Consider the following 24,481-nt stretch of genomic DNA (forward strand, 5'->3'; position numbering starts at 1 on the left):
AACTGATAATGCAAAAGTCACAAAAATATATACATTTAAAGGAACTGTAAATTTTCCCCCTTCTCTCGATTCTCTTTTCTTTTCTACTGCCTTTTCATTCTCAGTCTGACCAAGACTGTCTTAACAGTCCCTAGCCTTCTGCCTCTAGACCATGATCTTTCTTCTCTCAGATTTATTTTAGAACATCTGCAATAGTAAATTTTTTCCCATGGTCTTTTGTAATTCAAAGCTTTTTTTTTTTTAAAGCTTCTTACACTTTCTCTGTCCAAGAATGTCTTTCTGAACCCAAGAAACTCTCTCACTATGACCTGAAAACCTTTCCTTTGAAAAGCAGTCATGAATTTCTTCAAAAGACATTCCCTTTGTCCACATCCAAGGCCTGTATGACTTCATTCTCATTATATTTGTAAAGATACAATTTCTCCCAAAGATTACATTTCCAGGTACTAGGGTTTAGGCTTTCTTTATATCCTTTAATAATGGCTTTTAATAGAAAGAGTGACCTATTCCTGAACCATTGCTTCAGTACCATATTGAACTGAACTATTTTATTTCCTTCAAGCACATTTTGAGGGTCTGGGAGCAGCCTATTGCCAAGACTACACTCAAGTGTATCGACTTGCTTTTCATTCCAGTTCTCTGCTGTCATCTTTATCCTGGAGCCCAGCCGAAGCTCGCTGTAGTGACTTCGTCTCAAAAATCTTTCTGCTGACCTAAATAGAGAAGGATTCTAGCAAATGGCCTTTGATCCAGCTATGATTTATCCTTCTCTGTCCGTACTATTACTAACTCTACACCAGGTAATATTTTAGGTGATGCAAGATATGTCAGGAGACACTCAGTTGGTCCTGTTTGTATTAACCCTTAATTTGGTACCAAATGAACTCAACTCAGCCAATAGTGACCTGTAATTTGTGACATGGTGACTCAATATTTCTCTTTTTACTTAAATTAGAGATCAAGTTTCTTCCTTTCCTACTTTTTTACTTCAGTTGACTACCTAGGTCTTCCGGAGACTCCAAGTTGTTGCTCATGTTTTTAATTAATTGTCTCTTAGGTGATCTCTTTGGCTTTTATGTCTTTCATTATGACAAGCATTTATATTCTTCCATATGACTCACTTGTGTGCTTTGTAAACAAATCCATGCTGTATCCAGTCATTAACACTATGATTTTATTCTATGGTAGTATTTAATCTCATTTGTGTAGTCACATATCACTTATCAATAGGACTTTGTTCTATGAAATGCAATCTTAAGTAATGCTCTTGTTATAGACACATGATACAATATATTTAACAATGTTAGATGGAGTGAATGATAAAATTAAAACAGAGGATTTTTTATAAAAAGATCCATATAAGTGTACAAGTGTTTTACATGCATGTATGTATGTGCACTCCACACTTGCCTGTTGTCTAAAGACATGAGAGTGTAGTGGGATCCCTTGGAACCTGATGGTTTTAAACCATCATTTGGGCTCTGGAAATTGAACCTACGTCCTCTGCAAGAGTAGCAGATGCTCTAAAAGACAAAGTCATCTTTCCAGATCCCTCCCCCAAATTTCTTAATTTTAGAAAACTAACTGGACATACCAGATTTATCACCCTGACATATACCATGTGAGATATTTAGAATTGGTAGTAATGGTAGCGGTTCAAAGAATCGAGAAGATGGAAACTGATGCAGAGCAAAAATGTTACTCCTGATTAAGATACATACAGGGCAGTAGGGAAGGGTGGACCACTTATATCAAACAGCACATCCCTGGAACAGGCTATCTAAGCTGAGTCTCCTCCAGCTGTTCCTCTTTCTCCCATTATTTTCTACCCAATCCACCTTTTCTTCACTCAGGTACCTAGATCCTGGTCTGAAGGCTCTTCCTCCATGCTGTAATTCTTTAAAGACAATTTCTCCAATAAATCTCTTGCTATTCTAATTATATCTTGACATCTGCTTCCTGGCTTATTTGAACTGAAACAAAATCCATAACTTGGTCTAAAAGGAACTTAATAATTTAGATATTTTTTGCCTCATTGCACTGGCCTTGCCAAGTGAAGTTTTCAGCTTTGATCTGTAGAAATTGAGAGTCACTTTTGCTTATTTTTATTAAGCCATGTACTATAGCATCTTATGATGGTTGTATATTTTGTGTTCTTGTAACTCATTGTCTTTTTCATTTTATTTTAATTACCATGACTCTCAGGATAAATTAGTAAAACTCCTTTGCTCAGTATAAAAGAGGTGTTGGAAGTACTTTGTGTGAAAAAAAACATTAAGAATTCATGACAGAGAAAGATATTAAATGAAACTTGTTGCCATCTCAGCTCAGAGTTGTGTGTGACTGCACATGTCATACTAACACAAAGCTGAGCTCAATGATATTTCATTTAGGAAGTTGTAGTGAATCCTCTGTATATCAGTCACCTGTAAGCTCGTGTTAATGACCTTTTTTCTTGTTAGGTGAGAATTTCATATTCTTTGAATTTATTTTTAGATATATCAAAATAGTGTAATCAAGAAGGATCAGCAGTTAAAGCACCAGCAATGAAAGAGAGGACTAGAATCTGGGTCTCCAGAAACACACATAAACACACATAAATGCTACATGAGAGAACAGCTTGTCTGTAATTGTATGGCAGAAACAGGAGAGGCCCAGAGCAAGAACTGTAGCAAGAGTTCTGGGTTTGATTGAAAGATTGTTCACGAATGAATATTGTCTCATGCAGTCTAGGATGATGCACAATATCAACTTTATGTCTACACATATATCTTCATACATGTGCACTCATGCTTACACACATATTAAATACTAATTTGTCTTGTTTTTATAAGTCATATATGTATATAATATTCATGTATAATTTTCTTGTTTAATAAGTGTATATGCCTTATCAGTTCTTCTCTGTTAGTTATTGTTTGATAGCTTGTCCACTGTCTGTCTGTCTTTTCTGTATGTACTATTTCTGAGTTACTTTACAAACACATGCAAAGTGGGTGTTGCCCTTGCCTTGCCAAGGTGTCCTATCATTACTAAGACGTGAAGTATCCTGATTTAAATAGTCATCTTAATTGTTTTGAAGTGCACTCCCAATAAATGTCTGCTGAGATTGATTGTACCCTTCACCTTTGGTTTGGCATTCTATCAATCTGAAAAGCACTTATTGTTAATAAAATGCAAAGTAATTAGTGGTATTGTTTTAATGGTGGTACTTTTTTGTGTCTAGTGACAAGATAGAAAATAGATTTGCCCTCAGGTCCTATTGTGTGTTCATACATATTTAAGATTTTAGAATTAACCTCAGACTCTACAATGTTAGTAGATATTTCAATATACAATTTTCATTGTTTTGTTTCAAATGGATTTCTACAATTAGATATATTTAAAATAATTTATATAATAAAATTAGTTGATTTATTATGATACATATGAGGCAGAGAAACAACATATATAAAAATAAGTTACAGGAACAGTCTACAGATATAATCAGAATTTAGCTTTTTTTTTTCTTTTTACTTTTTTTTGTCTATAAACATGTAATCAAGTTCAAGTCTGAATTATTCTGACATTTAGAAGCAGGAGATTGAAGAAGACTGGTCCAAATTGTCTCTATGTTTTATATTTTCTACTTTTTCTTTCTTTTCCTTCCTCTGTCTTTCTTTCTTTTTGATATTTCTTTTCTTCTCACTGAGTTCTTCAGAATAACTGGTATTTTCCTTACTTGATAAGGTTTCTTACCATTAGTTTATTATATAACTATGATATAGGAATATCAGTGTCCTTCAGGTGGAGGAGGTCCTGTTCTGTTCTTGATTTGATGATTTCTCTTTCAAGAGTGGAAGTTATGCAGGGGCTGGTCCTAGGCCCCCTTAGTCACTTGTAATAGATATGAAGCTATGTCTCCATGTAGGTCACCGAACAATTGGAACTAGGACTGTCTTGGTGTCTGTTGCCTTCCATTGGTTACTCTTCCCCTAACTGGACTGCCTGGTCTGGCTTCAGTGAGAGAGAATGTGCCTAGTCCTACTGAGGCTTGATGTTCCAGGGTGGGGATTATGCCCACGAAGAGGGAGTAATGGGGGGGGGGAGGGAATTCTTAGGGTGAAACTGGTAGGAGAAGAGGGAGGGGGTATGACTAAAATTTAAAGTAAATAAATTAATTAATTAATAAAATACAAGAGTAGATGTTAGATTGTATCATATGCTTTTTCTGCATATATCATAATAAGATAATATAGTTTTCTTATTTTAAGTTTGTTAGTATGGTGAATTATATCAATTTTCAAGTATGCATAGCTTTTTGCTTTTGAGGGTAAAACTCAACTCATCTTGATACTTTATTCTTCTTATATATTGGAGATTTCTATCAGCTGTAATTTTATTTTGCAGTTGTACATGCTTGTTCACAAAAGATACAGTTCTGACTTTATTTTATATTTTGTCTATTTTCTTCCTTTTTCATCTTCTACAATTTTCGATCATTTTTGAATTTGGGAATTACAAAAATCATGACCTTGTTTAATAGGTTAGAAAGGATTCTAACCTATGAGGGTGAAGGAGTACCCTCATAGAGGCAAAGGGGAAAGACAAGGAGGGATAGGATGGGGGGATGGTGGAAGGGTAACTGGGAAAGAGAATATGATTTAAAATGTAAATGAATAAAATGATTAATAATAATAATAATAATAATAATAATAATAATAATAATAATAGGTCAGATGAGACCACACGTGATTCTTTTACTGGAAAAGTAAACTCAGTTCTTCACTCTTCAATGACAAACACCTTATTCACTGAGCCATCTCGCAAGTCTTAGCCTTCTAAATGCGTGTTTTCTACTGTTTTTTCATATAAAATTTGAATATCTTCATTTGGTCTTTTGCAAATTTATTGGGGGAATTGAATGAGAAATGAATTGTTCATAGTTTTGTACTCTGACATACGTGGCTATCACCTCATTTTCCTGATTGAGCTTTGCTGTGTTCTCCTCAGAGGTATCACTGTCTGGTGAGTGTTTGTACCACTTCAAGTTACCCTCTTGATCTATACATAAGGAAGGATATTCTAATCAAATTACATACAATTCCATTCTGGGTGCAATAAGAGTTCCAGTGTAGAAGAGGCAGAATATTATTCTACAAAATGGACCTCTTCTTGGAGCATCTTTGCGATAGTATACAAATTTGCTCCATTAGCTTTACAGAGCAGTTGGACTTACCTCCATACTTTGATAGGAACTAGAGTTAGAAATAAATATACACCCAGAAGATCTCCCAAATTAAATGTGGCAGGACTGATCAGTCTTTCATCCTTTCTGAACAGAGGAGATACAGGAAATCAATAGTGTAGTAGCTTCTAGGGCTGGTGATGTAATTAGCACCTTGGGGTCTGGTGGCTCCAGGATTTGTACCTCCACAGTCAGTTTCATGGAATAATTGGTATAGGATTTCCTTCCTGATGTTCTGTGAGCTATGAATTTGTAATTCATTACTGTTTCACTTATAGTACCTATCTGAAGAGGTTAGTTATGTAAATCTATATATATTACTCGCAACTAAAAAGGATGAATAATATACTTAACCTTGGTTGATACCAAGAGAAGATTTAAAAAGTTTTTAATTTCACAATTAAGGATAATTTACATACATAATTAACAATAATTTAAATTTTAATAATAATGTTAAACATAGTATCTGTATATGCACATATTTTCATTTACTATTAAGTGTATTCAATATCTTTATATTAATTAACTTTGTTGTCATAATTTAATTTTACTAAAAATAGATTATTTTTTCAAATAATATAATCAGATGCTGCTTCACATTCCTTTACTCCCTCCTCCTAGTTCCTCTCCACCTCCCCTCCCACCTGGATCTAATTCCTTTCTGTCTCTCATTTAGAAGGGGGCAGGCTTATAAGGGATAATAAACATAGAAATATGTATTTTTATCTTCCAGTTTGTTTATACAGTGGATTAGATTTTTGATTTGTGTATGATGACTCAACTCAGCTTCACTGGAATTAAATCTGTGAATGAATTAAATTCATATAATGAATTGTGCAATATCCCTTCTGTTTCAATTTTATGGAATAAGTTGAAGACAATTGAAATTAATATTTCCTGAAAAATTTTTGTCTATGATTTTTTTAAAAAAATATATTTTGTATCTCTGACCTGTTTTTCTTCTCTTTCTTTATTCCTATTATTCTCAGATTTGCTGTCTTCATAGTGTTCCATATTCCCTAAATATTTTGTTTTGTGTCTGGAGGTTTTTGTTTGTTTGTTTGTTTGTTATTAGATCTCTTTTTTGACTAATGTACTTATTTCTTCTATTGTGTCTTCAATACAGGGGATTTTGAATTTTGTTTTCCATATCTTTTGTTCTGTTGGTGCACCTTGCCTCTTTGATTCATGTTCTAATATCAAAAATTTTTATTCTTAGATTTTCTCGAGTTTGTGTCTTCTTTATGGAGACTATTTTTACTTTCAGATCTTGAGTGGTTTTAGTCATTTCTTTGTAATGTTTGCTTTTTTTTTCTTTGATTTTGGTACGGGTTTTATTTATTTCTTCTTTAGGGACCTCTATTATATTCATAAATGCTCTTTTAAGGTCTGTTACTTGTGCTTCAGTTGTATTTGGAATTTCAGGGCCTATTGTAGACTTCTTGGCTTCTAGTGTAGACATTGTACTGGCTTTTATTGATTGTGTTTTTGTGCTGGTCTTTAGTCATGTAAAACTGGAAAGTGTGTAATTCTAGGGACTGCTATCTGCTTTTGTCAATTTTCAATGTGGGTTTTGTTATTTCCTTTGGTTCTTAGGTGAGTGTGGTTGCTATGTGTTGCCAGATCTAAAATTCTTCTGCGGTCTTGATAGATATGTTCACTAGGGTTCTAGGTAAAATGTGGTTTTGAGTATTGTGATCCAAGTCTTAGGAATAGATATGTGGTTGGAAGCAGAGGTAGCTGGGCAAGTTCACAGGATAAAGTGAAACATCTATTCTACTAGGATCTGCTTTGTTAGTCCCATAGAATTGAAGCAGAGAGTGAGGAGAGGCCACAGCAGAAAGTTTGCAGTAGAGATAAGGATTAGACTGGGGAGTCAGATTTGCAGGAACAAAGGGAGAAATGAAAATCTTCAGTTTGTTTATCTACCACTCTGGTACATGTGCTTAATATACAATTCAAATGATTTCTCTATTTTAAATCTATTATCAAAGCAAATTTCTATGTCTTTAGTTAGACAATTACTTTCTATTTTCTGTGGTATAGCAGGGCCATCCATTGTATATCAGACGTATGACTCTCTGTTTGGAAATAGTCTTTCATGGAAAACAAATTTCACGCTAAACAATTGCTATCATCCTACTGTATCGTGTCATATGCCAATTAGTTAAATCAAATTGACTCCTTGATTGTATTTGTTCTCTGTACCTTCTTCCTTCTGTTTGTATAACATTCCTTTACTGTGTAGTGTTGACTCCAGTGTTACTACTTTTCACTCTTACTGAAGTCTCACACAGAACTTGTTTAAATTATCTACCATCATGGATCCCTGAGTGCCTGACATCTATCATCTGACTTCTGCTATCTTATTATTTATAGTTAAGTTATTTAAATATAAAGCAGGTACATTTCTACTAAACCTAATGACAAACTGCAAATCAGTGTTCTCATTTCCTGCTCATTCCTTATCAGACATCTTCCCTGCTTAAAAAAAAAACAAGCATCAAACAAAACAGAAAAAAAAACAATACAAAAAACACTTAGTATCATTCCTTTACTTTCTCCATTCTTTGGTACCACTAAGATCCGCTTTCTTGATTTTTTGAAGCTTTCTTTCTAGTCTTCCTCTTTCTTGACTTCCTTTGTAGGCTTCTAGGCTTTTCTCCAGCATTACCTAACTGTCTTCTTCTCCATTTCACCTTCTATTCTTTATTCACTGTCTTTGGACTAGAGAATTATCTCACTGGCTTTAGTCAGAAGCTATGTTAATGATATTTATATAATATTTCTCCTGTGCTTTTGACTATCAGTTTCTTCATTTCACCTAACTACTGATCATCCTTTCCTACCATATTTGCAATGCAGTGAGAATCAAAACTCTATTTCCTCTGTTTCAGGTACTGGGTAAGTAGTGGAGTAAGTTATACCTTTTGTAAACTGAAAACCTTCTGCCTTTATCTTGGCAATTAAATGCATCCTACAATTGGTCAGTCACTAATGGATAGTCTAAATGATTCCAGGATATGACTAGTGTTTTCAATCACCACTGTCATTGCTTGCCCAAGCTCTATCCTGGCCTATACTGATTGCCTCAGAATTTATTAACAGAGATATTTTGACAACCCTGTTAGTTGCTTTAATTTGCTGTTAATCTTTCTTGTGGAAATTGAAATTTGGCCAACATTCACTTCTGCATAAGTCAATTACAGTAACCGATTTTCCTGATTTCAGTCACCCATTTTCCTGATTTTAGTAACCCATTTTACTAAGATCAAGGAGTAAACTTCTCAGCCCATAGGAGAAATTAATAAGTATGGTTAGTTCTTATAAAATCTTCAACCCTCTTTGTTTACCTATTTAGTAAACAATTTAACTATTTCAATAAAATGTGCATATTCATTCATTCAGTAGATAAATTCTGAGCATCAACTACATTTTAGGTATATAGCGCTGAGAAATATATTTCTCCAAAATTCTTAATCATTAGAAATTCAGGTTGAACAGATGCATGCAAATAGAAGCAACCTGGTAACAGGGTTGCAGTTAGAGGCTATTTTTCATAGGTTTGTCAGATTGGGTTATTTTAAAATAGTCAAGATGCAGACAGAGAACATAGGAATTAACAGCTTTTAGCTGTTTTCAGTGAAAAGAGATGCCAGACAAAGTTAAGGCTGTGCAAAGTCTCTGTGTGAAATCTGTCTGATGTGTTCAAGGAAATGGATGGCAAGCAATGTGTCAGGTATGCTCCACTGGGGATTTAAGAGAAACAGTAATGAGAGAGATTATTGTTATTATTTTAGAATTTACTGTGTCTAATGCAAAATAATGTTAGAGGAGTAATTGTGTAGATAAAGACACTATGTAAAATATAAAAAATAAATTTTGCTTCTAACACTGTCATATTCTCGTGAAACAACTCTTCATATCGTATCTCAAATTGTGTACAATTCTTATATGATTTCAGTTCCTATTTTTATTGTATACACACCTGTTAGTCTATTTTCTTTGTCATTGTATTCTGCTGTTCAAGGTTTTTATTTATTATGCTTTGCTCTCTCCAGTGTCATGATGAGTGGTTATTTTTAAAGTATATTTAGAAAAATAAACTCCTGTAGATACATTCCAAAAAACAAACAAAAAATTGGATGAAATGAGCATAGAGGATTTGAGATCAGATGGATTGTGTTGTTTTCTCACAGCATCAGTGAGCCAGAAGAGTTATGAGGTAGCAAAGCCACGAAAGAAATTAAGATGACATGTTCATGGGCCAGCACAGTAAGTACATTTGAAAAAGTGTTTTGTCCTATGTATAATTTATTTCTTTGCATACTTAAGCCATTTTAGATTGCCAACTAAAATTTCACACAATGTTATCATTTATCTTACTTAGAATTTTAAGTTTTTCTACACAACATTTTTCTTTCACTGCCTTTGAAATCTTCCCAACTCTAGGCTCATTTGAATCCACAAACACCTTGTGTCTACCCACCTTTCTTTTATGAACATGTGTTCCAAAAATATATTACATTACTTAAAAAACTATTCTTGTTTTTCATATTTTTACTGAAAATTTAATTTCCTTTAAAAAATCATCATCTTCTGAAGTATGAAAAAAAAGTCTCGTGTTCTATTAGGAAAGATCACCATTTTCACAACTTCTCCAAGACTGTTTCTGAACATCCATTTCCATATCATGATCTTCTACAATCTTCTATTAAGTCTTTATTGTTTTTTGCTTTTACTAGTTTATGGCACACAATTATTTAATACACTTATAGACTTAATCTTCTTCTGTTTTTCCCAATCAGAATTCAATGATCAACCATAGGACTCAGTGTTCTGAAATTTTTCCATTCTGATTTTATTTTGATTGAGAAAATATTTTATTCTGATATTTATTATATTGGAGTCTAAACATATAAGAAGCATCTACTCTAATATAGATAGGTGACACAGTCATGCAGTACACATGGATTATGTTCTACTGAAGAATTAGTTCTATTGGCAAAAGGATACCCACATACATATACATATATATTTATATAATATGATGTGTATGATATTGATAGATCAATATCTATGTTTTGTTTCTATATATAATCTATATATAATCTTTATATATTATATAAAATAAATAATATATATAAAATTATATATATTATATAAAATCTTATTATATAATCTTTGTTTTTATATATGACCTATATGATCTCAGTATATCTATCAATAACTATTATTGAACTATATATCCATATATTATCTATCTATCTATCTATCTATCTATCTATCTATCTATCTATCTATCTATCTATTTCTGTGTTGCCAAACAGAACAAATCTGGGTAAAATAAGAGGGGAAAAGATATGCCTGTCTTTATACTATAGGAACAAGAAAGTTCCAATAAAAGGTTATTAAGTTAGTGGTACTGTTATTTGAGGAACATATTCTCCTATGGCCAGGTGTAAAAACTGAAGATTCCTGAGGAAAAAATATACACAGCTTTCATGAGTGTGTGGACAGATGCTAATGAGCTCAGAAGACAAAGAACCAAGAGAAAAATTGTTAGACAAAGTGATATATATTCTCTGATATTGTGTTTCTTCAATAGTTTTTTGTGTTTCTTTGTTTTTTCTGTCCTTGCTTTATTGTAACTAATTTTCATTAAATACATTCATAAGTGTCACCATTTTGTTCAGCAATAGTAATCAATTATTTTGTCTCATATTGGTCACCTGTCATGTGTTCCAAAATTAATGTGACAACATTTACCTTCAACAAATGTACAGCTAATTTGCATTACAACAAATCTGTAGAACATATAGAAGAGCCTACATGCATATTCATGTTCACCTGCATTTCTTTCAACCTCTGCTCTGAAGGAAAAATCAAAATAAGAAAACAGAATGGAGAACCTAACATTTGTATTTGAACTGTTCTTTCTGCAGTAGGTCTGAAACTTTATCATCACTCTTCTAATAGTTACAACTTTGTGTATCCACTTATTACAAAGGCAGCAATCTCGAACCTTAATATAGACTTATTTTATAATATAATGTTTAACACATATCCATGTGAGACATGCAAATCCTGGAGGCAGCATTCAAGGTAAAATTTAGGATTCAAAATTGAAAACTGACACAGAAACTAAGGAAAACATAATTCAGTGTTATAGAAGTTTCTTATTTGTTCATTCATTTGTTTACAGCTCAAATGCTACTCCTCTCCCTGGGGTCCTTTCTTCACAAAATCCCTTCTCTCATCCACCTCTACTTCTTCTCAAAGGGTGCCTCACCATTGGTATCTGCCCACTCTGGCCTCTCAAGTCTTTGCACAATTAGAAGTATCTTCTTCTCCCAATGAGGTCACACAAGGCAGCCATGGAGACAGAGTAGCACATCTGTTATTTGTGTGCCTGGGATCCTCAGTCCATTCAAAGTGTAAGCTTTGTTGATGTCTTAATCTCTGAGAGCTCCCAGGAGCCCAGGTTAGTGACTAATGGTTTTCCTGTGGAGTTCCCTATGTACTTTATGGCCTTCAATCCTTCTCCCAACTCTTTTATAAAAGTCCCTGACTGTTCAAAGTTTGGCTCTGTGTATCTGAATTGTTCCAGTCATCTGCTGTGTAAAACCTCTCAGATGACAAATTTCTATGCGTGATGTCATATCTGTTTCAATGAGATTTGATTTGCTCTTTGTCCAGTCTAGCATCTCAAGACTTACAGAACTCACCATTGTGTATTTCAGAATTAATCACACTTGCTTAACAATGCCTTAGCATTTTGACAATCATTTCAGTGGCTGTTTTATCTTTTAAACTTTTAACAATTCAGTCATTTAATTTTTTACTATACCGATCTTTCTTTCTTTCTTTCTTTCTTTCTTTCTTTCTTTCTTTCTTTCTTTCTTTCTTTTCTTTCTTTATTTTTTACTTTTATTCTTCAGTTGGCTGGAAACATTATTGCTTTCAAATGCCCTATGAACTTATGATCAGCTTGAAAATTTTCACAAAAGTAACATGTAAAAAAAACTGAATTCTTAATTTCCTGAAAGTACAAAAAGCTTACACAGTCATCTCAAACAATATGTGAGAGATATTTTCAGGATAACATGATCTATTCAAACTGTTGCTTGGTATTATGAAGACTAATTTAAAATAAAACATTTTATTGAAACAATCGTTATGCTTTCTAAAGCCATTATTCGAAGGGACAAGCATTTATTCAGACAATATTTAAATTTTATCTTAATAATGCTAATGGTAATTTTATAATACCCATAACAAGACAAACAATTAACTAGTAAAGTATAAAATTAAGTCATAATATTTTACAAGGGCTCTGGTAACATTAATAATCATATCCCTTTGTCTGGCATCAACACTACCAATGCTAAGAAATATCTTACTGGTGAAATGATTCTATATTATACTGCAATGTTGAATCATCTCATTAGGTATGTTTAAATTTATTCTTCAAAAGTTATGCATGATTTTATAACATATTTCATCATAGAAAAGCCCATTAATTTATCACTTCCTGATTCTGATGAATCCATTCTTCTCAAATTCTACTTTTATGTCTTTTTCTTTCTGTGAGATGATGAGTTTAATTGTGGTAGCACTCATGAACATGAGTTGATAGGAGATAGAAGAAGTAGTCTAGGAAGAAGTGAAATAATATCAATGTATATTTTTGTTCTAAAAATTATATTCACAGGAGCTTCAGACTAAATTTTTTTTTAATTACAAATAACATACTTGGTTGAAATCTTCTAAATGAGGGGGAGAAAAAGCTTTCCAGTTTCCAAAGTGTTTAGTTAACAGTTTAATGATCAAATCAGAAAAAATGTGATATGAGTGCAATATAGCTTCCCAACACAGAGACATAATAATTGTTTGAGAGGAAAGATTGGTAGTCTTTGGGTGATTTTTATCAATTTGTATCTATGGCTTGGGCATTATCTGGAATGGCAGGTTCTGCATTAGTGTGGAAGGGTTGCCACATGATACTATGGTAAGGCAAAGAGCAGTTGGGGAGAAAACGTTTCACTTGGATTACTTATCTTTGAGGAAAGCCAAGGCAGGAATCTAAACAGGGCAGAGACATAGAGGTAGGAAGTGATGTAAAGGCAATAGAGAAGTGCTTCTTACTGGCTTGTTCCACTTGGCTTGCTCATCATGCTTTCTTATAGCATCCAAGACCCTGATTCCATGGGTGTGACCAAGCATAATGGGCTGGGTCTTTATACATCAATAACTAATGAAGAAAATTACTTCCAAGTTTCCCGAAAGCCCAGTTTTACACAAGCAATTTTCTGTTGTTTCTTCCTCTCAGATGATTCTACCTTGTTTGAAGTTGACATAAAAGTAACCAGCACAACTTGTGTCTGTACGTTTAAGAATATTGAAGTCAGTTTCATGTGTTTCCTACTTTGTCCTTTCCTTTTTAAATTTGTGTATTACTTGTGTATAATAAACATTTTAAGCAACACAAATTAGGATGAATCTACTTCAAAAAGTACTAATTATGATGGTTTTGTAAAAAATATATATATATTTATACATGCGGTTTGGGAGGAGTTGAAAAAAGGAAAGGCAAAGGAATGAAAACATCCTAATAAGTCATTGAACATTTTGTTTCCCAGCCATATTATTTAGAAACTCTCATTTGAACAACTGTGTCTGCTATACAACAGTCCTTCGTAGCCATGTTAAAGAAATATCATTATTGAAGTAATTCTTTGTACTTATATATGATCCCTGGAGTTCATATATAGATATGTGTCAGTTTTTGTTTGATGGAATTCCAGTCATTTTATATCAAACATCCTTAAGAATGATTTTTATAATATTCCCAATTTAGTTAATTTTGTACAATATTCTTTCAGAATGTGTGTCTTTCTTCTAAAGATCACTTAAGGAACTCACATTTCAATGACATTATGTGAATGATAAATACCCATCTCACACAATGACTGTGTGATATTCAGATGTGAAGACATATGGACAGCAGGAATTTTCCCTTGTTTTACATGCCACATCCTCTCTTGCATCTCAGCATGACCTGGCATCTACTAAGTAATTATGAAATGAATATAAAAATTGATTCATTAACTGAAACAAGCATGAAGTATAGAAATGCAAGGCATAGTTGAATAGACATTATTGTACTTACAGTTTTTTCCCATTTAGTCTTTCCTGTTATTTCTGTTTTTAGAATATACTTTCATCAATTGATTCCTGAGCAGAAAATAATAAAAAGGGTCTCTCTCAATGTATGTGCATATGTGCACAAAACTTAATATTAAGACTTTATAACACATATTCAAAGACTGACCTTTATGTTGAATTTCATATTCAACACTTAGATAATTCCTTAAGATTTCTTCACAGACTAAAGTAATAGAGCCAGCAATGTCGGGACAATTCCTCTATTCATTGCTAGCCACTATACATTTTAAGAGAAAGCAATAAAGTCTACTCTTTACATACCATATGTGAATAAAATTTTAAACATAACATTGTGTATGGACACATAAACCTAGAAGAATCAATTCAACACTTCTCTAGATTTGCATTGTATTATGTTTTGCATTTCTTCATTATTGTAATGGCTTTTTATAAAGAACATCCATATGCATATCAATAAACAGCTTTGAAAACTTTTAATAAGATACTCTCTCAGGTCTGTCTGGGATTTCATTAGTAGCTTTCTTTAGTCTTGGGAGATGCAATTGTAATTAAGTTTGCTGTGAGTCAAAAGCAGTTCAAAGGAGATTAATTTTAAGCTTTGAAAACCCCTAGACACATCGTTTGGGGGCATACATCCTAAAGCTAATCTAATCATTTGATGACAATTCTAGATTGAAGATTATTTCATTGAATTGTTTTTATTTTTTTCTCCTTAGGTATTCTTCTACATGAAGCAAAGTCAGAGAACTTTTTGTACAGGGAAATGGGAGCTACACTCCACTGAAATTAGTGACCAACTGTATATTCTTAGTGAATTAATTATTTGCAGTGATATTTTAGTTATTTTTTATAATTTTTAAGGAATTGTTTGAGCAAATATAATGTAAGTGTGTTCCGTATTGTTTAAGATTATGATAGTGAAAATCAAAATCACTGATGTAAAAATATAAAATAGATCCATGCTGTTACCTTACCTTTGTTGTTCACTCTGAACTTATTATTCAAACTGTGCTTTATCCCATGCATCCCTGTGAGAAGAAACTACTGGATAACTGGGTCAGGGATGAGGACCATGGGAAGCTGAGTCAAAGAAGTCACACAGTTTCATGTCAAACATCTATTCTTCATGTATTTTGGTGCTCATAGCACATCACAAAGAAACATAGTATTTCACAGTTTGAAAGGAAAAATTTTCTCCTTTGCCTGAAAATTGAAAGACATGGAGAATCAATAAATTTTGTCATTATTTGCCTGACCTTCTGTGAAACTAAAGTAATAAAAATTTGTTTGCCATCTTTTTCTTCTCCCTACTCTATACACTTAAGATACAAACTTTTGAAGTAACTGTCTAGATCTTCTTTCTAATCACAAGATTGATAAAAGTACCTGAAATGAATATATGATCAGCTATTCATCATCATCATACTAAACAACTAGATAACTGTTATATGTGTCATATTTATTCTTAATATTTAGGTAATGGCTGCCTAATATTTATTAAAATTCTCTTGGAAGCTGTCCCCAATAATCCCTAATATAGAGGTATGTGTATCCATAGACCCTGAAGGGTTCTGATGAAAGTTATCCATAAAAGATTTTTTTGATGAGTGTCAAGAGGTCTCATAAGCTCACTCAGCTATAATTAAATTCAACTATATTTTTTAATCTTACATGACAGTTGAAGAATTTAATTAAAATAAGAATAGATACATAGTTAATTATGTGTGGGTTTTTTGTTTTTTTTTTTTTGTTTGTTTGTTTTTTTGGTAATACAACAAAATAGAAGTAGAAATAGCAGAAAGTGTTGAGACTGGTATCTCTGGCCTTGGATAATAATTATTCCACTAATTGGACATGTGACATCAAGAAATACGTTAACTTCTGTAACTCACAGCGTCTTTCATGTTTAAGTGTTTAATACAGTACCTAGACCAAGACGACTTATGGAGAGAATCTAATGAGGGATAATTGCAAGGCAATTATCACATAGGCATTAGTCATCTCCTTGAACATTTACTGCATGCTGCCAAATGTCAGATGTTACTTTTAATACATTTGAAAATAAACAAATTAGAAATCCAGATTTGCAAATCTATTTACCTTGAGACAAATAAAAGTACATAGAACAGTAGGTGGAGTTGAATTATGAAATTAGGGTGTAATTACATAGACAGAGTAACTTACCCAAGGCTAAAGAATAGAAATTAGAGTACACAGTTAAGTCCTAATAATCAAATTCTACAATGTTAAATAGAAGTCTCATCGTCTCTTGTTCTTCTTCCTTTTCTTTTTTTCTTCTTCCTCTTTCTTCTCTTCCCCTTCCTCCTCTTCTTCTTTTTTGTCATTTCTGACTATATTTATATTATAATTCAAATTTAAGTAGAACATAATAAAAGAGGGGAATGCAAATTTTGTTTTATTTAATCTTTTTTGTAGGAAGATATTCTGCAATGATATTAAAATGTCATTTTGAAATCACATGAGAGAAGGAATAATGGTGATAATTCAAAGAAGTGTTAGTTTTTAAAGCCAACCACAACAGAGAACTATATAACTCATATGTACTTATACATAGATTTTTTGAAAGATAATGTATATTCTACCTTGATTACATAGCATTCATTGGGGTTAGAAAAACTTCATGAATGAAAACAAGCAGATATATGTTGAGGCATGTCAGGGCTGAAACTTGGTGGTGTATGCATGCCATAATTAATTGTATGTCATGCATTCTGAAAGCAAGTGGGAAGATAAAATGAGAAAACAAACACACAGAGAGATATAAATGTAACCATTGGTAATGAAATTCCCCTTTCTATGAGCATATAAGATAGCAATGAAAAGGCATGGAATTACTAACAGGATATTAACATGTAAACTGTTTATAAGAGATGCCCAGGTAGTTAAGTATGGGTGATTAGGATTAGGTTCAACATTCTTTATTATAATAATAGTACAAAGAGTGTGCAAGATTATTACAAGATAGCTTATGTATAATGTAAGCATCTTTTAACCATTTAAAAAAATGATGTTGAGGTGAAATGACATTGAAAATGTTACCTATGTATAGATTATAGAAGATGGTGCTGGAGAGATAGTTCAGTTGGTAACTTGCTTGTCTTACAAGCATAAAAATCCAAGTTTGATACAACCTAACCAAAATATGTAAAAGCTAGGTGTAGTGGCTCCTGTTTGTCCTCCCAATACTAAAGAGGTAGAAATAAGGCAAGTTAACTTGGCTCCCTAGCCATGAGTTCCATGCCACTTAGAGACTCTTTCAAAAACAAATGAGCCTGATGGAAGGAACCAGAGGTTGTCTTCTGGATTTTACAGACACACAGGCACGTACATGCATACATGCACACACACACACACACACACACACACACACATACACACAGTGAAAGGGAGGCGGGGAGACGAAGAGGGGAAAAGGGAGGGGAGGTGGAGGTGTGTGTGTGTGTGTGTGAGAGAGAGAGAGAGAGAGAGAGAGAGAGAGAGAGAGAGATGGAAGTCATATTTTGATCATTGCCTTTCTTTTTATCTCTATGCAAGCCTTGAAGCATGTTGCCTGTTTCCACAGAAACCACCATAGACTCTAAGGTTATCTCTCTAGCCTACTTGGGACACTTAGCCCATATACTTTGTTTAATATAGTCTAATTTGGGACTGGTTTTAATCTGTTTATCATAGATTGACAGCTACCTTACTAATTTGGATCACTACACACTGGCAATATTCTTCTCCCTCAGTCCCCTTGATCTCGACCTTGCAAACTTTTTGACATTTCCTGGGGAGCTAAACCTAGAGTAAATGAATATAAATAATTAAATAATTAATAATCAATCAATTAGGCTTCTCTGACAAACATATAATTTTAAAAGAATTGTTTAAATTGTTTAAAGGTGTCTGCTTTAAGTGTATCCTCTGTCAGTTAAAATTATGGTAGCACTCATGTTATGAAGATCGAAACCACTGATGTAGAAATGTAAAATAAATCTGGGCAATTTTCTCATCTTTGATATTCAGTCCAAACTTCACCATTATCCAAATGATGCTTCATCAGATACAACCCATGATGGATTACCTAGGCTTCGGTGATAAAGTTTACATGTTATAGTGGATGCGTATTGGAAAAAATGCTACAAATTAGCCCCCTGAAATACTACAAAACTAGAACATTTCTTTTTTCATGATGATGAAGCAACTATTCATCTGGTTTATGTACCTTACCCTAAAAAGAAATTTTAATTTATTATTATTATTATATTATTAATAATAATAATAAACAGAGGTCCTGAGAAGTTGTAGAACATAAAAGGAACTCTGTTATAACATTGAAAAGTATTAGATTTGCAGCTAACTAGAGCTTGGCTTTTATAAACCTCTTTCATTATGAAATTAATTATTTAAATAATTACAACAATGTAAATGAACCATCATCTCAAAATAGAACACAATTTGCTTCCTGCTAGTACCCTAAGGGGCCTTTTTCTGAAGTTTAATGTAGCTACGTTGTTGCTCCAATTCACCAATTTGTGCTTTCTGCTTTATAGATTAAGCGCTGCAGGGGCTATAATGTTCTAACTACCCTTGTTTCTTCCTTTTCTTCTCTTGTGCCATGTTAGTATTTTACCAACAACTGACAAGGTCTGAAGGGAGGCTGGAGGTGAGAACAGCATGGCTGCAGGGTAATTCAGGTTAAATATATGTGCATTTAATTATTTACACTTGAATTTCCATATTGCAATTTGGAGTTCTGGGAAGGCATTAGAATCTCAGTTTATTGCAAACAGCGTGACACTTGAGTTTTCAGAGAAGAGTTGATATGGGGCTAATGAGATTTAATGTTGGATATTTGGCTTTGCTTGAAATTGCCTTCTACTCTCTCAATACATAGTAAGATTTCACTAAGTCCCTTATCTTCAGAATAGCCTTTAAATTGAAAGCCATATACTATAAATACAACTTTAAAAGTAAGTTTTGAAATGTATACCAAGGTTCATTACTTGCTTCACCCCTGGAAAAGGCAGAGTTGCATACATATGTGACTTCCTGTTGTGAGATGAGAAAGGAGAAAGGGCAATATCATATATAAAAACCCTTATGTTTAAAGGGTTGTGATGGTTTGTATATGCTTGGTACAGTGAGTAGCACTATTAGCAAGTGTGGCCTGAGGGAGTAGGTGTTTCATGGAGAATACCAGCTTTAAGACCTGTCCTAGCTGCCTAGAAGCCAGTCTTGCCTTCAGAAAAAGATATAGAACTCATAGTTCCTACTGCATCATGCTTGCCTGGATGCCACCATGATGATAATCGACTGAACCTCTGATTATGTAAGCCAGTTCCAATTAACTGTTGCCCTTATAAGAGTTGCCTTGGTCATGGTATCTGTTTACAGTAGTAAAACCCTAATAAATCCAGATGATGGTACCAGGAGTGGGGTATTGCTTTGATAGATGTCATCATACCTTTGTTTGAAAGAATGAATTTGGGACTGTGGTTTTAGAAATTCTTTAAGTAGGGCATAATGGGCTACATAATAGAAATATGGAAGACTTCATTACTGAGAATTATTTGAACTGTGGAAGCCTGGCTCTAGAGGTTTCAGAGGAGAAGAATTTTAATATGTGGCTGAGATATTGTTCTTGTGATATTTTGAAGAAGAATCTGTCTGCTTTTTGTTCTGGTCTGAAAAGCCTACCTAAAGCTAAATTCAAAAGATTTACATCAATTCCATTGACAAATTTAGTTTAAAAAAAAAGTGCAACAGAGACTTTGTTCTCTGGTTAATTCTCATGAAGAGTGTTTTGAGCTAGGATAGCAAGGTTAGAAAGGAAAACCGTAAACTGTTCTTAATACCTGAGTAGTATTCCTTTGTGTAAATGAGCCACACTTTCTGTATCCATTCTTCTCCTGTGGGACATCTGGGTTGTTCCCAGCATCTGGCTATCACAAACAAGGCCACTATGAACATAGTAGAACATGTGCCCCTGTGGCATGCTGGGACACCTTTTGGCTATATGCTCAAGAGTGGTATAGCTGGGTCTTCAGGTAGATCTATTTCCAATTTTCTGGGGAACCTCTAGATTTATTTCCAGAGTGGTTGTACCAGTTTGCAACTACTCAGCTATTAATAACAAGGACATCAGGATCTTATAGGAAAATGGATGGAACTAGAAAATACTCTAAGTGAGGTAACCCAGACCCAAGTGGACATGTGTGGTATATACTCACTAATAAGTAGATATTAGCTAAAAAATACAGATTAACCAGGACGCAATTCATAAAACTTAAGAAGATTAACAAGCCAAAGGGCCCAAGTGAGGATACCTCAGTCCACATGAGAAGAAGAAGAAGAAAGCAATCATGTGAGGAGGGCAGAGGGAAGGAGGAACCTGGTGGGAGAGGGGACAGAGATGGGAAAAGGGGAACATGATCAGTTTTTGGGAAGGGGGAGTGGAAAGGGGAAGTGAAGCCCTGAGGGCCAGCAGAAAGAATGAAAACCAGCAATCTTGGGAGTTAGGAGTTGGTCGTGGGGCCCTCTAATATATACCAGAGACCTGGGAGATGAGAGACTCTCAGAACTCAAATGAAATACTTTACATTGGGAAGAGGAAACTTGTAGAGTCTACCTCTAGTAGAAAGACAGGACATCAAGTGGAGGGATAGGGTTGCCATCCAGAGTCAAAAACTATGACCCAGAATTGTTTCTGTCTGAAAGAACTGTAGGGTCAAAAACAGAGAGGAACCTGAGGGAAACAAGGTCCAGTGACAGGCCCAAATTAGGATCCAGCTCAAAAAGAGGCTCCAAGGCCTCACACTATTACTGGTGAACTTAAAGACCGGAGCCTAGCATGGTCGCCCTCCAAGATGCCTAACTAGCAGCCAAGTCAGATGCAGATATTTAGTCCTAACCAATGGAGAGAAGCTGTGGACTCTTGTGGTTGAATTAAGGAAAAGCTGGAAGAAGCCGAGGAGGAGGGTTACTCCATAAGAAGTTCAGCATTTTCACCTAACCTGGATCCCTGATAACTCTTAGACACTGAGCCACCAACCAGGCAGCAAACACCAGCTGATATAAGGCCCCAACATATATAAAAGAGGACTGTCTGATCTGGCCTCAGTGAGAGAAGATGTATTAGCTCTCAAGAGACTTGAGGCCCCAGAGAGTGGGGAGGTCTGGTGGTATAAGGGTGCAGGGTATGGACATCCTCTTGGACACAAGAAAAGAGAAATAAGGTACAAAACACTCAGAGGGCAGACATGGAGGGGGATAAGACTGGACTATAAGAAAGATTAAAGAATATTAAAATTAAAGAAATAAAAAAAATGTAATGTATATGGTTTAAGTAATAAAGGGACACCAAGAATTAAAATGGAGCTGAATACTTTGTTCAAGGAGATTAGGGAGTAGACATCTCAAAGCAAGATTTCACCCTGCTAAGCTTTACTGTTTGTGTTTATAGTTGAGCAGGAAATAGTTTGTATGTTTAATCTGGAATGAACTACATTTCAGTAATGGAGGGCAAACTTGTGATCCAGATCTTTACTCTGGAAGACATAAGCATTTGATCTAGATGTTGAGGAAGTATGGCCATGAAAAGCTTAGGCCCAGACATGGTGGTACACAATTTTAATGCTAGGAGACAAAAAGTTCTCATTGAAGAATAGCTTAAATCCAGGCATGTTGGTACATGCCTTTAATTTCATCATTCAGGAGACACAGCCATGCAGGTCTCTGAGTTTAAGGTCAATCTGCAGAGCAAGTTCTAGGACAGCCAAGCTTAAGCCATGAGGGAGTTTGAAAACAGAAAGTTAATAATAGAATAAGGAGGGCCATGTTCCAGCCCCAGCAAGCAGCAGAACTCAGAAGCATCAGATGTGTGGCTGTGGCTTCTGAATCAAGAATAGAAAGGACTACTGGGACACTTGATGCTGGTTAGCTCAAGCTATGAAATTAGTGGTGATTAAAAAGAATGGCCGGGGGAATCATCATCCCTGACCTCAAACTTTAATACAGAGCAATAGTGATAAAAACTACATGGTATTGGTACAGAGACAGACACATTAATCAATGGAATAGAATTGAAGAACCAGAAATAGAACCACACATTTATGGACACTGGATCTTTGACAAAGAAGCCACAAATATACAATGGAAAAAAGAAACCATCTTCAAAAAAATGGTGCTTGTCTAACTGGCAGTGTGTATGTAGAAAAATGAAAATAATTACATATTTGTCACCTTGCACAAAGCCCAAGACCAAGTGGATCAAGGAACTAAACATAAAATCAGATACACTGAATCTAATAGGAGAGAAAGTGTGGGAAAGAGCCTTGAACACATTAGCACAGGGGGAAATTTTTTAAACAGAACTTCAATGGCTTATGCTCTAAGATCAAGAATTGATAAACGGGACCTCATAAAACTGGAAAGATTCTGTAAGGCAAAGGACATAATCAATAAGACAAATCAGCAACCTATTGATTGGAAAAATATCTTCACTAATCCCACATCTGATAGAGGGCTAATATTCAAAATATATAAAGAACTCAAGAAGCTAACCACACACACACACACACACACACACACACAAAAAAAAAAAAAAAAAAAAAAAAAAAAAAAAAAAAAAAAAAAGAACCAAACAACCCAATCAAAAAAAAAGAGATACAGAACTACACTGAGAATTCACAACAGAGGAATCTTGAATGGTTGAGAAGCACCTAAAAACATGTTCAAAGTCCTTGTGATTAGAGAAATGCAAATCAAAACAACCCTGAGATTCTACCTTACACCAATCAGAATGGCTAAGATCAAAACCTCAGGTGACAGCATATGTTAACAAAGATGTGGAAAAAGAAGAACACTCCTCTTTTGGGCCATGAAAGGGGTCTTAGTTTTTGGTAGAATCACTGGTTGGAAGTAGCCCAGAGACCCTACATGGAACGGGCATTTATTCTGCTGTGCTCCCAGAATCCATGCTCCTAACACGTGATATGGAACTCCATTAACCTGCACTGTTCAATCACTTAGGATGCAGCCCCTCTCAAAGTGTAAAGGCAGAGGGTGTGACTACAGGCCTCAGCCTCAAGAGATTTACATACTAATAAGATACCTGAAGGTCAGAGGCCATAGCCAATTAAGCATTCTTCCCTAGACCCTTTCTCTCTCCCTATTTAACTCAGGTATGCCCTGAGTTTCATGGGGGGGGGGGGGGGTGCAACTAGATCCAGCTACCATCTGCCATGAAAATAAAGCCTTTAAAACTCATGGACTTTCTCTTGTCATTGGGGCTGTGCCATGAGGGACCATGGAGAGGCCTTTAATGAGCCAGTGTAGCCGCAACCTCCGTGCTTAACTTTCCACCTGGAAAAACTTTCTGCATTTCCAGATACTGTTCCAACACTCCTCCATTGCTGGTGAGATTGCAAACTGGTACAACCACTATGGAAATCTCTCTGGAGGTTCCTCAGAACATTGGAAATAGACCTATCTGAAGACCTAGCAATACCACTCTTGGGAATATACTCAAAAGATACCCCACCATGCCACAGGGGCAAGTGTTCCACTATGTTCATAGTGGCTATATTTGTGATAGACAGAAGCTGGAAACAACCCAGATATCCCACAGCAGAAGAATGGATACAGAAAATGTGATTCTTTTAGGCAATGGAATACAACTCAGTTATTAAGAACAAGGACATCCTGAATTTTTTAGGCAAATGGATGGAACTAGAAAATATCATCCTGAATGAGGTAACTCAGGCCCAAAAGGACATGCATGGTATGTACTCTCTAGTAAGTGGATATTAGCTGAAAAAAATGAAAAAAAGAAAAGTACAGAATATCCAAGATACAGTCCACAGAACTAAAAAATGTCAACAAGCTGAAGGGCCCAAGTGAGTATGCCTCAGTACTACTTGGGATGGAGAAGAATGCAATAACAAGTAGGGAGGGAGGAAGGGAGGGACCTGGGAAAGAAAGTGGACAAGGCGTGTAGGGGGAGAGGGGAACCTGATCTGGTTTGAGCGAGGGAAAGGACTGAAGCTCTGAGGGCCAGCA

Source organism: Arvicanthis niloticus, chromosome 22, assembly GCF_011762505.2.
Source record: "Arvicanthis niloticus isolate mArvNil1 chromosome 22, mArvNil1.pat.X, whole genome shotgun sequence".
Lineage (NCBI taxonomy): Eukaryota > Metazoa > Chordata > Mammalia > Rodentia > Muridae > Arvicanthis > Arvicanthis niloticus.